Source organism: Lytechinus pictus, chromosome 1 (genome assembly GCF_037042905.1).
Source record: "Lytechinus pictus isolate F3 Inbred chromosome 1, Lp3.0, whole genome shotgun sequence".
In the NCBI taxonomy this organism is placed as follows: Eukaryota; Metazoa; Echinodermata; class Echinoidea; order Temnopleuroida; family Toxopneustidae; genus Lytechinus; species Lytechinus pictus.
Window position 1 is genome coordinate 21,114,943 of NC_087245.1, and position 13,693 is coordinate 21,128,635.

The 13,693-nt window shown below is 35.3% G+C and overlaps 1 long non-coding RNA gene across 1 annotated transcript; it reads left to right on the top strand.

Annotated features, from left to right (window-relative positions):
• Positions 1-679: 679 nt before the first annotated feature.
• Positions 680-10,912, top strand: LOC135153784 (uncharacterized). Its single transcript, XR_010293293.1, has 2 exons — positions 680-1,377; positions 8,547-10,912. It is a non-coding gene; the product is annotated as an uncharacterized LOC135153784 (long non-coding RNA).
• The last annotated feature ends 2,781 nt before the right edge of the window (positions 10,913-13,693 follow it).

The following is a 13,693-nucleotide window of genomic DNA, read 5'->3' on the forward strand; positions in this document are numbered from 1 at the left end:
CATGAACATTCTAAAGTAAGAAGAAGCGTTGAATTTTATTGAAAGGACATAGACCGAGATTATATAATCACTAGGAGGAGTCCATGAACAAAACGACGCACGATGACCATCCATAATAGGGCCATTGTCGTGCACTGGGGGAGAACATGAGCACACAATGGCGGGAAATTTGAACCAGATTTTGAACAGCTGAGCGTGGCAGGCGAGAGACAAATGTATTTCGTAGATAGGGTAGAATGTACAGCAAGCAACAACAACATCATCGGTGTAAATGCTGAGGGAAGTGACATGTGCTCTCCAAAACAAAAACAAGACATCCGACAGATTTTATTTTCCTGATATTACTGCATGTGAGACAGGGAAAATGATATAGAAACTTCAGGAAGCTGATCTCGGGAAAACATAGTTTGGTGGTAGCCAGGTAAGTTATATTATTATCTTAATGTTAGGTGTTAAAATTGAAGGAATTATAACCTTTTGAGTTAGTACTTGAAGTTAAGGTAATACGTCATATTGGCGTTTGTCTAGATCGATTAAAAGTGTAGGGGAAGGCGGGGTAAGTTTAGCATAGGGGCAAGTTGAGCCACCAGCCCCAGGCCAATAATGAATGAGTCAGACATTGTGGTGGTGTCGTGTATTGATGACCCATTGATTAACCCCTAACCCCACCACTCCTAGTACCAATGAGGTCCAACATTACATGTATGGACCTCATAGGCGACATCAGTAGTATTTTGTGTCAGAAATCTTTGTGAAGATGATTATTTTTGTATTTTATCAAAACTACAAGCTATCGTACTGTCTAATCATTACATTTCGATCTCACTAATTGAATACATTGTTAGCAATAAAAAAAATTGAAAGAAATGAAGGGGAACTTACATTTTCACGGCTTTTTCCTGATTTTCTGGGCAACTGCTCCTCTCTTCTGACTCGCGATCGAAGCTGATATGAAGATCACGTGATTCGCGTTCTCGTCAGCTGATCGGTTGGTTATTCTTTTCGTCAGACGTTAATAATATATATTTTATAATGCTAGCATTCATCGCTAATTTAGGTGAAAGAGATTGAAGTTAAACAGCGCCAGGTCGGAATCATAATTATTTTGGAAGAGTGTATTTATACACTCGATCTCATACCTGACGTAGACGGCGCTATTCAACAAATGCACAATCTTCAATATAAAAATAAAACAGAAAGAACGCCTTGAACACAGGCCAAAATGCCAAACGATTTCTCCGCGGCATTAACAACTATCGTAAAGGGCGCTCCATTTATCAATAAAGATGGACGCTAAGCTGTCTATGGCGACAAAATTTGCCGCAAATATTTACGAAGAATTGTGAGAAATGGTCTGAAAATGCAACAAAAGAACCGGTGAGTACCGATTAAACATTATTAAATTTATAAATAGATTATACATACCTTGTAGATTTAGTTTTTAAGGTGATATTAGTGCTTAGTTCTAAGCTAGGGAGGCCCAAACGCGCGTGAGTGGAGTCCCAGTTTATTAGCACGGGTAAGTATTGGGGTGTCGCCTAGAGTGAACCCCACCACATTTTTTTCAACTTTGAAACAAAAAGTACTTTTTTAGAGGGAAAAATACAAATTTCAGCAAAATTCAAAAAAGGTAAAAAAGGGTGTGAAAAAGATAAGTGCTTTTTACACACACGTCTTTAAATATAATAAAGAGATAAGAACAATATTGTTATTCCAGGTGTGGATCTTCATTCTTGTTATAGTCTTTTGCATGATGGATGCAGAAATGTGTGGATGCGAAATTGTCCCATTAAGTTCGGACTGGGGTAAGTTGAGCCAGCCAACATGGGGCAAGTTGAGCCATGGCAATTCTTATGACAATGTATATATACATGTATATTGAAACAAACTTTAAACAGCCATTGATATGTAGGCAGAAAGGAGAAAATTTACATGACTCGTTTTAGAGGATGTTAGTATTTACAACGTATAGAGAATTAGCAAGTGAAAAGGTTTTGAATAAAAAATTGACATGCTGGTTCTTCCCCCATACATTTTGTACATAGTTTTTTGTTGCTCAACTTACCCCACAGATGGGGCAAGTTGAGCCATTTGACATCTCTTTTTTTTTCAAAGGTGACAATGAATTTTAGTGTGGGGGTAGAAAGTTGTATATAGGTAAAAAATATTTCATCAGAATTTAATTTTAAGGCAAGGTACTTATTTCTACAAGATTATTAATCATATCAATTCTGAAATGCATAAAGAAAAAAGTGTCACAACTTACCCCGCCTTCCCCTACCATAGTAGACTTGTTAAAAAGGGGTGAACGCTGCATTTTTTAGTACAAATGTCCCACTTGGCACAAATGTTCATTGAGTCAAAAGAAAAGGATTCATCCAAAGAGACACGCTGTATCTATGCAAATAAGCAAGTAATTTGCATAAATTTGCATAATAGGTCGATATAGTGAAAACAAGTATTTAAGAATATATATTTAACCAGAACTGCCCTAAAATTGGAAATAAAGACTTAGGGTAAGAAAGAGAAGAAAATTGACATATTAATGATTGGGATATCCTTGTTAATTATTACCTAATTTACATGAATTATGCAAATTATAATTTATAACACAGTATTTTTTTCATGAATCCTGAACTGTTTTATAAATAACAGCAATTAATACACAATGTCAACATTCTACATGAAAGAGAATATATTAGCGAAAACATCGATATGCTTCATGACAGTATAAGTGTCTTAATTTGCTTAGAAAGAGGGCAAATATGTCAAAATGTATGACGTGATATTGCGCTAAAACGAGACCAAAACAAGCTCTATGTCAGAGTCACACTCACGAATCGAACAATAAAGCGATCAATGGTACGTCATTCGAAATAACACAATCCCAACACAATATCTTCCATCGGCTTCTCGTATCGCTTTTGTTGATGTGTCCGCCACACCGTAATCTATGGTATATACGGGCAAAATGTATTTCGGTATCGGTAAAACACTATTAATTTTGTTTTATTTGTTTCTCTTGGAAAATTTACAGGAGACATTGCTTTGCAGGTTACTGCTTTAATGAAGCTCTGGCACATGAATCATGACGAATGTACCCCCACCTCAATCCATATTTTAACTTTGTTAAAATATATATCTTTTGGAGACCCCGAAGTGGCAAAACTGCATTCCCCGCGGCATTCCCGCTACTTTACAAAACCAGTTTGACTTGTATTATCGACATGGAAAAGACAGATGTATGAGACATCAGTTAACATGTTTCCTGAAGATAGTTTTTTTTTGTTTATTTAAGCCTACGTCCACGGGAGCCCTCTGAATTTACCCCATCCCCTCTCTGTATTTCGACACTAAATAAAAAATATCGTGTTGTAAAGCCACCGGCACGGCAAATTGCGTTTTTGGTATAATAAAGCAACTTTTATATCTTCATTTCATATTTTTCTATATTAATATTATTATTATTATTAATATTATTATTATTATTATTGTTATTATTATTATTGTTGTTGTTCTGCAGTTTGTAATAATGCTCTAGCACAGTAAAGGCTATAACCCAACAGGAGCATGCCTAGGATACCCTTTCCCCTTTTGGTTCTATGTATTCAAAAATAGTTTATTGTCTTTAGAACTCTTAAAAGATTACTTTTGTTTGTATTGATATCTTGGAATAGATTGAGGAGAAAATAATCTACAATTGACATGTAGAAGAGATGTGGTACATTGAAGAAAAGCCACACGTAAGCTCTAAAATACTCAAACCCCTTTATTGATTCCACTCTATGTTAAATTTAAATATTTTTAGAGCCCATTCGGAAGAAAGATACATTTCTACTACACACAGTGAAGCGTCTTTACTTTTTCCTCTTGAAAAAAAAAACATAGAAGGCATTGTTTTATATCGCATAAAATAAGTTCTTGTACATGACGGTGGCCTGTCGAAGTTGCCCAACCCTTTATTTTGTTTTGACAATATATATTTAGAATATCGTCTAAATGAAGCCCTCATCTGGAAAAGGGCACTTATTAAAGGCAGCATCTACATTATATAGAGGAGGCCCTGGTACTTGGAAGCGGGGCTGAAGCACCCGCAAGATTTTCCGGAAGGGGGGGGGGGGGTGTGCTGCGTGTGTTATTCTCCATAGACAGCACCCCCTGGAATTCCGGCAGATGTGACAAAACGAAAAAAGAAAAAAAACGTTACCAAAAAAACTTTTTAGTGCAATCCATTTTGTTTATTTGCTTGTTAAATTTCTTGATGTAAATTTGAAAAGCAAAAAAGGTTCAATGTAAAATTTTGGTCCCAAGAAATTTAACAAGCTTCAGCCCCTTCTTCCCAGTGCCAGGGCCTCCTTTATATAATGTAGATGCTGCCTTTAATAAGTGCCCTTTCCAGATGAGGGCTTCATTTAGACGATATTCTAAATATATATTGTCAAAACAAAATAAAGGGTTGGGCAACTTCGACGGGCACCGTCACGTACACGAACTTATTTTATGAGATATAAAACGATGCCTTCTATGTTTTTTTTTTCAAGAGAAGAACTGTCTGTCTTTTCCAAGTCGATTATACAAGTCAAACTGGTTTTATAAAGTGGCGGGAATGCCAGGGGGATGCAGTTTTGCCACTTCGGGGTCTCCAAAAGATATATATTTTAATAAAGTTAAAATATGGATTGAGGTAGGAGATATTCGTCATGATTCATGTGCCAGAGTTTCATTAAAGCAGTAACCTGCAAAGCAATGTCTCCTGTATATTTTCCAAGAGAAACAAATTAGAAACAAATAAAACAAAATTAATAGTGTTTTACCGATACCGAAATGCATTTTGTCCGTATGTATCATAGATTACGGTGTGACAGACACACCAACAAAGCGATACGAGAAGCCGATGGAAGCTATTGTGTTGGGATTGTGTTATTTCGAATGACGTACCATTGATCGCTTTATTGTTCGATTCGTGAGTGTGACTGTGACATAGAGCTTGTTTTGGTCTCGTTTTAGCGCAATATCACGTCATACATTTTGACATATTTGCACTCTTTCTAAGCAAATTAAGACACTAATACTGTCATGAAGCATATCGATGTTTTCGCTAATATATTCTCTTTCATGTAGAATGTTGACATTGTGTATTAATTGCTGTTATTTATAAAACAGTTCAGGATTCATGGAAAAATACTCTAATTTAAATTATAATTTGCATAATTTATGTAAATTAGGTAATTATAAACAAGGATATCCCAATTATTTTATGACAATTTTCTTCCCTTTCTTACCCTAAGTCTTTATTTCCAATTTTAGGGCAGTTCTGGTTAAATATATATTCTGAAATACTTGTTTTTACTATATCGACATAATATGCAAATTTATGCAAATTACTTGCTTATTTGCATAGATACAGCGTGTCTCTTTGGATAAATCTTTTTCTTTTGACTCAAAGAACATTTGTGCCAAGTGGGACATTTGTACTAAAAAATGCAGCGTTCAACCTCTTAACAAGTCTACTACCATGCCAGTACCCGTTATATCACATTTGACTTTTTACTGAATAAATTGTGACACAGCCAGTCGGGAGCATGGCCGTATAGCTGGGGGGGGGGGGGTACAATGTAAATACTTATGACCTTGAAAAGGAACTTTTTATGAATGTTTGCTGAAAAGTGAATATATTTTATAGTCCGACCTGAAAAACTCAACAGTTTTAAAATTGAATCGCGAACAAGGAATGTTTCTGAATAATCAATTATTTAGAGCGCGAAGCGCGAGCTTAATCATTTTTAAAGATCATTTAAACCTAAGTACGGGACATTCATTCTTTTTAATCATGGAGAGGATTGGTGTCTTGATTCCTAAATAGAATAATGCGCGAGCTGAAAATTTTTTATATTCCGATCTAAAGACTACATTTTTAGTATTAAATTTTTAAGAACGGGACATTCTAACCACTAATTGTAATCATGAACATGATGCGTTGGCCTATCTAACTAAATTCGAAGATAATTTGAAGAAAAGGTTTACCAAAAAATGGTCTTAAAAGTATACATTTTGAGATCAGCATCGTATCAATTAAGAGAAACTAATGTTGTTTTTTAGAAGAAAGAATGCCTACTTGTCTTGTTCATTGGTAACATAATTAATGTGGTATGAATGTATTGAGTGGTGAATTATAGCAGGGGCGGCATAACGTATTTTCGTTTGGGGGGCAAAGCCAAAAAGGGCACTTATATGTCAAAATGGGCATTATGGTACAAACTGATATTTTCACAATGAGATTATCATCTGCGTGAAGTAGTTGTGTGTTTTGTTGTAATCAAGTTGAGCACAGCCTTTTTGAAGTGATTTTTGATTGATAACATCTATATTTAGACTTTGTTTCTGCGAGCGAGCGTAGCGAGCGATCGGTTTGGACAAAATAATGGAAATCTGAAGTTGTGAAACTCGCTTTTCTGCATGTCAATTATGGCGTTGATTACTGTTAAAAAGTCATATTTACGAGATGTTGCGAGTGCGAATCGCAAGCTCATACTTTTGGACATTTCATACAATAAGACATGAAAATTAAAAGCAGTTTTTTGTTATCAGGAGAATACTAGTAATGCGCAGCGCGAGCTGATATTTTTTATATACTGACCAGAAAAAGGAACCTGTTACGGAGTACATATAATGACTCATGAATAGGATACATATTTCACCAATCGAATAATGCAAGTGCGAATCGCGAGCTGAAAATTTGTGATATTCCAACCTGAAAAACATTTTGTGACCTAACCATTGACAAGATGAGTACCTTACTAAACAATAATTGATGCGAAGCGCGAGGGCCAAAAATGTTGTGTTTTTTCTAACCTAAAATGTATTGTTTTACTTTAAAAAGGCCATTTCATTTTGAAACAAGGGCACTTTCCATGTTGAAAAGTTTCCTTAGGAGATTTTGGGGACAAGTGCACTCCTGCCCCCCCCCCCCCGATTCCGCAGCCCCTGAATTATAGTACATTATCATTCAAATGGGCCTATATTGCAAGACTACACAGACCAGAATGTTGCATTATACTGCATGGCCAGATGTGAGCGCTTTCAGGTGGCGCCGTTAAGGCTGCTTATAGTTTTGCTGCTTTATTATTATTATTATTATTATTATTATTAGTAGTAGTAGTAGTAGTATTAGTATTAGTATTAGTATTATTAGTATTAGTATTAGTATTATTATTATTAATTATTATTATTATTATTAATTATTATTATTATTATTATTATTATTATTATTATTATTTTTATTATCATTATTATTTGCTTGGTGTCACCTGTGCCTGGGAGGCGAAAAGCGAACCGAATCACTATGACCCGCAGGTCTCTCCTCCCGATATAACTGATTGGGGGAGTGCAGGTGGACCACTACACCGGGGTTTCCCCCTACTCTTATACGAATAGTGCAGTGGGTTCTTAACGTGCAAAGGTGGTGACTCTCCTCTACACGGGGCCTCAATTTAAAGTCCTATCCGAGGGACGAAATTGCTTTAAAATGTCCAGGTTTTAGATATGAATATCAAAAATTGTCAGCTCATGCTTTTCCCCTCACATCATTTCTTTAAGAAGATATATACCCATCATCTTCATGATTATTAAAAATACGCATAGAATTTTCATTTTTTAGGTTTAAACCTAATAATACCAGCTTGCACTTTGCGCTCGCAATTTTTTTTAGATACCTCTTGTTCGTGTGTAAATAGCCAGCTTTTGGATTTTCTGGTCGGAATATCCAAAATTATCAGCTCGCGCTGCTGCGCTCGCATCAGTTAAATGCCGATTGTAATTACAAACACTGCTGGGAATGTCCAGTTTTCAAGTCGGAATATCAACAATTCATAAATAAATTGTAATTATTGAACGCCTTTGCTGAATGAACTTTGACAACGGGGCAAAAAAATAGGTCCCTGTTCGCTGGGTGTTGCCTGGGTGCATGCCGGCCAGCTATCTGCTACGTGCCTTTTATTGTGGTTATTGCTCATTTGCGAGAATTAACAGGAAAGGTCGGGGTGTCAATTCTTTTGAGTCGCATCATTTTTTTGATCGCCCCGCCTATTGGCAGCACCTGCCTGAGGGATTGTTACATTTTACATAAATGGCAAAACTACTATGGACACGGCATGCACAGTGTTTACTTTTAACCCAATCAAATGATAGGAATAAAGATTAGGGGGAAGATACTCAAAGTGATTAACATACCAGGTACTGATTTCAGGCTGCTATAAAAGAATGAAAGGATCGGGGTTGGGGAGCAGTCCTGTTGGGGAGGGGTCTTTCTTTCCAGTAATTTATTATATTTTATTCTTTTTTTTAGCTGTTTAATATTTTTCTTTTGTTCTGCTATATTAGGGTGGAACTCCTATGACTCTGTGGGACGGGAGGGGGTGCACCCCGCCTAACCCCAGCCTCGCCCATCGTCTATTGTTTGGGATGACATACATGTGGAATAGAAACTGTATAAATGTATGATTATTTGACTGTTTCACTTATTTTTATTTTCTCTTGTTTCTCATCAGCGCAGAATAACCTGGTGTAATGTAGGCCCTACGCACATTACCATCTATGCGGCGTGGTCATTGAGTAATGGAACTGGAGATGACGATCAGGAGATGACACTGAGGAGATCATTGATGGCGGGTGAGGAGGATAGCAGAATGTTGCTTTGAGGTATCCAGTGGTTATCTTGTGGTGACATGAGGCCAGACGTCGATGCGTACCTGCAGCTTTACCAGGAGAAGGAAGATGGTGTCACCATTATGCTCTTCTCCGTGATTTTTTTTCACATTTTGATGGCGTTATTCAGACAAAATAACATTTAAAGGCCTTTAGCCAGGAATTTTAGTAGAAACACGCTCTATAAACAATTATAGGGAACAGAGCGTCCAATCTTATCGTGACACTTTACGCATTTCAATAGTGAAATTAAAGGATATTTTGCATTGTTTGGAGAATATTAATAACAATTTAAGCAAAAAAAGTGTAAGCTTCCTCATCTTTTCTCTTTTGGGAGGGGATAACAACCCACTTTCCCCTTTTATATTTTTGGGCACTTTCCACCCAGGTGTAGTGAATTGGTACTGTATGCAGCGCTTAGAAACATCTTATTAAGCACTTCATAAATTTTGTTTGTTGTAATATTTTATGTCTTTTGATAGGGTCCACGCCAAGATGAACTGCTCTTTTTTTTTTTACCAGTGATGTACAATACCTCGTTCAGACTGTCGTGCGATCATTTACGAAAGCCACGATTGGCTTATCGAACTGATCGCAAATTTTTTTGAAACCATTCAAAAATTTTCTACGATCAATACGATTACCACGACTGATGTGATACGATCACTATACGATCACTCCACGATTAAGTACGCGGTTTGAATCGTGGCGTAAATCTTGACAATGGGAACTATAGCGTTTTAAGGCCTCCACCTTACAACTGGTTCACGTTCCGATTTTGGAACAAATCCATTGCTTATATTCTGATAATGGAATGGAAAATATCTTTTTATTCGAGGTTCAAATTAGCATACCAATATATCAATCTTGGATGATTGCAAGCGTTTATAATTATTTAAAGTTTTAGTTTCAATTCGTAGCCAATTGTGTGATTGTTATCTCGTCATTTCGACTAGATATTCATTTCGCTTTTATTCTAATAAGGATGATAGCATAGTTATAGATTTGAATGAAAGTGAAATGAACAATTTAGAACATTTAAACATTAAGATGTTTCATGTCTTAATATTCGCTTCAAATTTTGCTTCCTTTTATTCCGAAATCGGGTCGAACACTAATCGTAAGGTTTGGGGTGGTCTTTACGGTTTTTACTTTTTGGAGGGGAAGGTTTTCATTTACCATCACAGGCATTTTGACAATGGTGGTTCACAAATTAAATGCAGATGTATAGAACATTTAAACATATGGCTCATACCCTTACCACCTCTCGGATAAAAAATCATAAAAAGGAAAAATCTGTAATAAAACAAACAATATAACAGACCTTTTTATAATGGGTTATGTTTGACATATTCATTCCAGGGAAGTGAAAAACAATGCATTTTGAACTTTTTTTTATTAATGAATTAACAAAACATTACTGAAAGTCCAGTTTGCCTAATTTCTCGTTTGACAGTTTTGAGATAGCATTTTGAAGGGTAAGTCCAACCATACAAAGAGTGGGTTTGAATAAATAGAGGCAAATTCAAATTAATCGAAATCAATTTTTTTTTCAAAATCGGATGTAAAATAAGAAAGCTATGAAATTGTGAATTATCGCTTTTTTCACAAAACAATCATAATGTATATTTGTATTTTTTTTAATGTGAAACAGGTTATTTCGTTTTTCTGCAGATTTGACAAAAAACATCTTTGTTGAATCAAAATAGATTGCAACAATGGAAATCTCATGCAAGAAGAAAACAAACCTTATTTCGCATCATAAAGGAAAATATGAATTTTATATTTTCAGAATCCATATAATAATAAAATACAAAGAAATCTTTGGTTGGTGGCGTCATCAGTTGCCTCATTTGCATACTGACCAGAATTTCCATAACTTTCTTATTTTTACGTCCGATTATGTTAAATTTTCACCATTGTGGTAGGCTTATTTCGGAAATGCAATAAGAAAATCTGAAATATATTAGTTCCTCTGCTAATGAGATTAGGGTAGATTCTATAATTCTGTATTTTGCCTGGTGGGTGTTTTATAAAGCTGTTCATTAGTCACGACTGACTATACACCCAACTGGTGAACCTTTCCTGTGCCATTGTGCTGACTTAGTATCGGAAGATTATGTTCTGACCTTGGATAAAGTCATTCGTAACTTTATGAAGAGCTTTATGAAACACCCACCTTGACAGTAAATCATTTTGATACACCTTATTTTGGCTACTTGTATTTATTCTTGTACTCGGTTTCATAAGAAACTTGTCCCCCAATACCCCCCCCCCCCCCTTTCCAACCTCTCCCTCCATCTCTCTCTCTCCATCTCTCTCTCTCTCATCCCTCTTCTCTTCTTTTCTCTTTTCCGAAGGTACTTTCACATTTGGTTGTGCGATCATTTGTTCCAATATATGTTACACAAAATAGCAATGCTCGCAACAGTTGCGCAACCAATTTTGAAAGCCCCTGTATTATACATGTGTACAGAGCGTCCCACAGAAGGGGAAACCGTGATTCTCAGTTTATTGGGGGTAATTTTTCAACATTTGTAAACAATGATCTTTCATTGACATCATGAAATTATTTCTTTTCACATCTTATAGTATCACTAGGCCCAGAGCTGCCAACCCCTATTGAGAAAAAAATCCTTTTCTTTATTTTTATCAAATTTCAAGCCTAATTTTTTTTTTTAATTTTGAAAAATATTCAAAAATAATTCTTAAAAGTTTGAAAAATAAAATTTCAAAAGGAATAACCATATTCAGTATCATTATTTGCTTAAAAATTCTACGAAGTAGAATAAAATCCTACTTCTAGTCTCCTCTGCTAGGTAACACATAGATGTAAAACTAAATATATTGATGTCAATACATATGTAATTAATTTTATATATATCTATCACTAAAATGGGTTTCCTTTTTTTGTGACACTCTGTACACACAACCCTTGAAAATAGAGTGAACTTCATCAAGTGCATGTTTACATTATTGAACCTATAATGCCTTTGACAAAAGATTGGTAAAAAATACCAGTAACGGGTTTTCTCAATTCCAAAATCGCTTATTTACGAACGATTTAAAAACATAACTTTATCCAATTGTTGTAAATGCATAACATTTATCACTGCCAATTTGAAGTAATTTTATTCTTGCTTTGTCTATGCCATGATGCGCTTTAATTCATTGCGTCTCAACGCATTGTAAATTATCATTCACGCACCCGAGTCAAACGTGAGACAATACATAGATGACATTTTTCGAAGATATTGTTCAAACAAATTTATAATATCTAACCAAAATCGAAAACTGTTCCAACAAAATTATTTTCATTTTATGAAGTTCACTCTTGAAAATATTTAACAACAGAAAACATCCCCTCTTTCAAATGAAATTGTACCTATTGGCCCGTATTCTGAAGTTGGGTTTAAATTAAACCCTGGTTTAAAGTTGTGGTTTAAGTATGGAGAGCCAATTGGAGCATAAATCCCTAACGGTAAACATTCAGTTTATTAACTCGTATGACACCCAAATTGTTCATAATTGTCTGGGAATTATTATAACTGAAGTATTTTCTTCATTATGAAAGCAAAAGGAAACAAACTACTACACATAATAAATCTAACATATAAATTTAATTTGTGATTTCTTGGCTTCCCATAATTTTAGTAGAGTTGGACGTTGGTCTAAGTTAAACCTGAATTCAGAATACGGGCCATTGTGTTGCAAAATGCATTGCTATTGACTTATCCACTATGACTAAACAACACTCTTGATATTTCTCTTGATTATGGAAAAATTTAAAATTCGTGCTTACATTCCTTTGGCTAGATATTGAAAAATCTCATCTAAAACAACAAAAAACAATGATGCAATAGTGATGCTAAAATATAAAAATAACATTCTCCAGAAAGGAAAATTTTACCATCAATATCGATCCATTTTGCAACATTTAAGAAAAAAAAATGGGAGGGGAGGGGGATGGATGGATAAGTGAGGGTTGTACATCATCTGCAAAGGCTACAATAAATATCACCAACTTGGTGTAAATTTATTAGTGACTTTTGTGGATAATGTGCAAATCTCACAGGGGAGGCAATTAAACATGACCTGCTGCAGGCCAAAATATGACATTGTTCTTGAAAGTACTCTATAAAAGCTGAAAATATCTAGTTTTTTCAATTCACCAAGTTTTTGCAATTCGATCATCCGAAAACTTGCCACTACTGAGAGAATATCTGAATAAAAAAAAAAAAATTCTTGGCCTTTTCAAACTTAAAAATATAATTTTTTAAATAAAGAAATTAAACGATAATGGCGTTCTAAATTTCGGTTAATTTAATTACATTGTACAGTACCCACAAGAAACCTGGAGGTTTCAGGAACAATGTCGCATTTGGGCCCGTTGCATAAAAGTCTACTGTAACAGTAACTTTGCCATCCAATGGTAACTTCCATAAAATCCTTGATTGGCTAATAAGCATTGTTACCATGGTAGTTACCATTGAATGGCATAGTTATGATAGTAGCTTTCATGCAATGGGGGCCCCAGGCATGCATAAAAAAAGTTTTGTGACATTTCTGCCGTCCCATGGTAAAAAAGGAAGCAACTCTATGGAGCAAGTTTCTAAGTAAAATAAGCAAAATATGTTTTATACATATATATATATAGAAAATATATATTTTGGAAGGTCTATATTTCAGAAATTGGGGGCTATGCGACTCAAATTCATTGTCGCATTGAGTATAGAGAATAAAAAAATTGTGTGCTTCCTTTTGTCATTGGATGGCAGATTTGTTCCTGTGATAGTTGCTCCTCCTACCAAAAAAAACTGAGCACATTAATACTTGTCACAACCCGAACCATACAAATTCAAATAAATTGGTGGAGGAGCAAGTGTCACCTTACAGTAAAAAAAGGGGGGGGGGGATCATTGAGGATAAAAAAAGGGGGAAGGCAGGTCACAATACATGGGTGCAAAAATAAAGAATGACTGGAAAAACA